Genomic DNA, 5,275 nt, shown 5'->3' on the forward strand with positions numbered 1-5,275 from the left:
GACAGTGAGCATCACACCTCTGCCCTCTTTCTTTAGAAGGACCTCTCTTTTGCTGAGACCTAGGGAGGCAAGATGGACTACATGATGATGTATTTCTGTGTGAAAAGTCATTTTTGGCTATAACCTCACTTTTAAAAAAGTTCGTACATGCAAGATTAAGGAGGGTGCGAATAACCTGGTTTCTTTTTTGAAAGAGTGACTCACACGCAGTATGTTGGATCCTGGGATGGCTCTGTTATTTGTTATCTTTTATCAATACATCTGTATACCACAGTCATGGGTCAGAATCAGATTCTGTCAGCACTCTACAGACACTATAAGAAGACGTCAGCTGTTGACTTGAAGGTCTGTCTTATTCTTAGATTTTGAGACAAAGGCAGTTGGATACAGGAAGATAGAGCTGACCAAGGCAACAATAATAGGTAGCAAAATAAGCATTTCTTTTCTCGTCATGGTTACAGCCTCCTTGGTAGCTGAAAAAATACATAATGAGAACTTAGAAGACACAAAACGGCTTAGTAGTGAGTGCTTATGGAGAAGCTATTTATTTAGGTTACCTCCCAAGAGAGTTGCTCCAGGACCTTGATTGTAAGTCTTCTGGGGTTAACAGTAACATTTTAGGTTGGATCAGGAGCAAGTTTTTGAAGCAAACCTTCTGATTGTCCCTTCTTACTGCACATCACTTTACACTGCAGAGAGGTCCCTGCACACGTGAATTGGTTTCCTTTTGAGGGAAACTAATCAGAAGTGTGTTCATACTGCCAATGGGTAATCAGGCCTACAGAATCAAACAAGAGATAATTGTAAAGTAAAAAATAAAAAAACAACAACAAAAACATGTTTAGTATGGAGTCAAGGTCCTCAAAATCAATTGCTTTGCTCTAAAGATCCACTCCTATTGCATGATATTACTTGGTACTGTAAACATACATTATCTTGTTTCTTTTACATATTTTTGAAAGGAATTATTTTATATATTTTTGATAGCATTTCAAGTGCCTTTTGGCTTAATTTCTGAAATATTCTGATATGCTTTCTTCTGTAACACCTCAGTGCCATTTGCTCAGGTAGTATCATATGATTTGTTCTGTATTTGCACTGAAGTCGCACCCATTTCAGGACAAAGTTTCTAGATGCACAGCAAGTATCTTGTTAGGTGAAATGGTGTATTGACGATACATTTCAAATGACTGCTTAGCATTTTGGTAGTGGCACAGGTTATACGGAAAAGAAGAGTTAAAGATAGTGAAGGTCAGAATTCTGCCTCAGAGGATTTTGACTTGAAATGCTAGATGTTAAAAAAATACCTTCTGTGTTCAGCAGAACATTTGGAAACACTTTTCCCTCTTTCCCATGTGTGGCCTGTGGTGGTTTTACTCTGCTACAGAGCTGAACTCCACCACAACCGCTCTCTCACTCACCCTTCTCGAAGAAAAACGGCAAAAATAGGATGAAAATGGCTCAGGGGCTGAGATAAGGACAGAAAGATCACTCAGCAATTATCATCATGGGTAAAACAGACTCAGCATAAGGAGATTAATGTAATTTATTGCCTATCACTAGTGGACTAGAGCAGAAAGAACTGAAGGAAAAACAAAACCACCTTCCCCTCCGTCCACACTCTTCCAAATCCTCCCCCTGAGCAGCGCAGGGGAATGGGGAACGGGGCTGCGGTCAGTCCCTAACACTTCGTCTCTGCTGCCCCTTCACGGTCCCTCCGTGCCTGCAGGGGCTGCCCACGGGCAACAGCTCTTCAAGCACTGCTCCCACACGGCTCCGTCCCACAGGGTCCATCCCCCAGGAGCAAACTGCTCCAGCACGGGTCCCCCACGGGTGGGCGGCAGCTCCCCCCAGGCCCCCTGCTCCTGCAGGGGCTCCTCTCCACGGGCTGCAGCTCTGGCCCGGGGCCTGCTCCTGCGGGCCGCAGCCTCCTCCAGGCCACATCCACCTGCTCCACCGGGGGCTCCTCCACCCATGGGGGGGCTGCAGCGTGGAGATCTGCTCCATGTGGGACCCATGGGCTGCAGGGGCACAGCCTGCTCCACCAGGGGCCTCTCCCTGCACAGCCCGCAGGGGAACTGCTGCTGCCTGCCTGGAGCACCTCCTGCCCTCCGGCTGCACTCACCTTGGGGTCTGCAGGGCTGCTTCTCACTCCTTACTCTCCCAGCTGCTGTTGCCCAGCAGTTTTTTTTCCCTTTCTTAACTCTGCTCTCCCAGAGGCCCACCCAGCATCACTCCCTGGCTCAGCTCTGGCCAGTGGTGGGTCCCTTTTGGAGCTGCCTGGAGCTGGCTCTGATCTGACGTGGGGCAGCTGCTGGGCTCTGCTCACAAAGGCCACCCCTGCAGCCCCCTGCTACCAAAACCTTGCCATGTAAACCCAATACAGAGCTAAATATAAAGTTAGGTAGACACAAGGTAAAATTTACAGGGATGGATGGAGTTATAAAGGAATGGCCTAGAGAAAAAAATCACCTTGTGGCTCCCAGGTGAAGAGAAATCGACCCATGCTGAAGTATTGGTCAGTGCTGCTAATACCAATGTTTTAGGGTTTGATCTGTTGTGTGGCAGAACATGGGAACTGATTCCCTGATGGATCAGTCTGGCATTTCATGGGATGAGCTGAATGGGAAATAGTATGCTTTGAAGAGGATAAACCTAAATCTGTGATCTTTTTACAGATTTCTGTACCTCTACTCCCATAAAAAATTACCAATGCAAAGCAGTACCCTGTGCTAGCATCTTCTCATTTGGGCAGTGACAGGGTGGTATCAGACTTGTAAAAAAAAAAAAAAAAAAAAAAAGGTATTATTGCTTGTGTACATTCCCTTTAAAATTCTACTGTTTGGACAGTGAAAAATCCAAATGGACAGTGGTGGCTTATGATTGATTATAGGTGATTGATCGCCAACACTACACCTTTAACTGCCACTGTGCCAAATATTGTGGAATTGGTAACCCAAATTCAGGGAGCATCACACCCATGGATGGCAGCTTTAGATGTTACATACATGTTTTCCTTGATTCCTCTCCAGGAATGTAATAAGGCTCAATTCATTTTTGCTTGGAAGGGGATACAGTATGCCTTCGAATACGCTGCCTCAGGGATACAAACACTCCCTTAGTATTGCTCACAATGCCTTGGCAAAGGTTTTAACAGAAAGCACCAGCCTGCCAGGCATCGTAATATATGACAGATTGATGACGTATTGATAGGAGGGAAAAATGCAGAGGGAGTCAGATATGCAATGGAAGCTGTATGAGGAGAATTGATAGTTTTGGGATTAGACATCCCTCCGTCAAAATGTCAAGCGCTCAAGTTCTTGGGAATCTGGTGGATTAAAGGATCCATTTCTGTTCCTCCAGCCACCATGGGGAAAATAGACCATGGGCATGAAAACAGAGCATGAGTCCTTCTAGCACAAAGGAGTTACAACAAGGAGCTTTAGGTTACTGACATAAACTTATCGCTGTTTTTGCTATCATTGTCTGTCCCTTATACAATATGCTTAGAAAAGGGAAATCATGGGTCTGGGATAAACGGCACGAGGATGCATTAGAGTTATTAAAAGAATTGAGTTTCTTTTACTTTTATACTGAGGTTCTTTTTCTTTTTATTTACTGAGGTTCTTCACTTTTATTTACTGAGTTCTTTTTCCTTTTATTTTCAACAGCCAGGTCTCTGACACCCAACCAAACCTATCCATGTAGAATGTGATTTGGTGAGCATGGTTCCTATTGGGATCTCTGGCAAAAGGGACGAGAAGAACCAGAGAGACTACTAGAGTCTGGCTCCCACTCTTTCAGTGACACTGAAATGAGATGTTCAGATCCTGAAAACAACTCGCTGTCCCTAGTGCGAGTGGTGAAGCAGGCAAAACAGATAAGAAGAGAACAGAGCGCGGTTGTTTAGGGTCCTTGCCATCTACTAGATGCGGTCTGCAAGGGTATGGTACCACCTGCAGCGCTACCCAGAAACACACAGTCTGAACATGATATGCCTGTCTGGAAGGTATCAGTGAAATTCTGCCTAGAAGGCAATGTTAAGGTATCTAAATTGCAGAAAGACATCAACAGTACTTTCCTATGCCAAACCCTGCCAAACAAGCCATCTGCCAAACAAATGCTGAGACCTGCACCTGGAGAGGAGAAATCTTGTGTACTGGAAGCCAGATGGCTGGAAGTGATGTTTGCAGAAAAGGTACTGGGGATACCTGGTAGACACCATCCCTGGGGGTGTTCAAGGAAAGGTTGGACGTGGTGCTTAGGGACATGGTTCAGTGGGTGACATTGGCGGTAGAGGGATGGTTGGACCAGGTGATCTTGGAGGGCTTTTCCAACCTGAATTCTGTGATTCTGTGTTACACTGGTGAAAGGCTACAGCCTGAGCTGGAAAATGTCCTGTGGAGCATGTGAAACAAGGTAGATAAGGCTGATAAGCCAAGGCAGGTAAGTCAAATGGCCTGGGGAAATCAGCCCCAGAAATGGGGCCCTCAGCTCCCCAACCCTCCTCCTTCTTCCACCTGAGGGCATCTTCTAGGCTGCCCCCAACACAGCCGCCTTTGGCCACACATGGGCCGCTCCATCACAGGGGCTTGCTGAGGTTGCAGTGGCCGCCACTGCCGCGCCTTTGCTGCGGGCCCTATGAAACAGGACCCCTGCGGGTGGGCCACCACTCGGTGAGCTTCCAGGCCCTCTGACAGCCACCTTGCGTGGCAGGAAGGAGAGCCGAAGCAGCAAGGTGAGTGACAGGCCCCCTCGGTGTGAGGACAGCAGTGCAGTCCAAAGAAGCACCGAGGAGTGCACCCAACAAGGAGATGTGTCGAGGGCAGAGGGATAGCACCCGTGGCACAAAAGACACCAGTGCCTGAGGGACCTCTGGCGAGCAGCCCACAGACACTTATAGGTGGTACCAGTGAGTGGCATGGGACCTCAACGTGGGACTGGATGACCCCCTGGTTTGGCACCCTGGCCAGAGAACATTCCAGACAGAAGGCATCCCGTGTGGGCAGTCCCGGGCAAGGACTGGCTTGTCCTTCTGCCAAACACCGTGGAGCCCATGGAGATGGATGCACCAAAAGATGTGGAGGAACCAATGGGGTTGGATCCACCTCGGCCAGGTCAGACCCACAACTGCCCCGGCCTGCCTCTGCTCCCTGCCAGCAGAGTGCACCAGCAGCATCGCAGCAGTGCCCGGCGAGCTCCCTGCTCGTCGCGCAGGCTCCATCCCCAGCATTAGCTTGGAGCCACCAAACACCATGGACATCCCGCAGGCTCC

General features: G+C 48.1%; 1 long non-coding RNA gene across 1 annotated transcript; it reads right to left on the reverse strand.

Annotated features, from left to right (window-relative positions):
- Positions 1-214: 214 nt before the first annotated feature.
- LOC311430357 lies at positions 215-2,272 on the reverse strand. The gene is made up of 3 exons (XR_014688728.1): positions 2,126-2,272; positions 558-778; positions 215-473 (listed from the first exon to the last, which is right to left on the reverse strand). It is a non-coding gene; the product is annotated as an uncharacterized lncRNA (long non-coding RNA).
- Between the last annotated feature and the right edge of the window lie 3,003 nt (positions 2,273-5,275).

This window comes from Aythya ferina (assembly GCF_964211825.1).
Source record: "Aythya ferina genome assembly, chromosome: 1".
NCBI classification, from domain to species: Eukaryota; Metazoa; Chordata; class Aves; order Anseriformes; family Anatidae; genus Aythya; species Aythya ferina.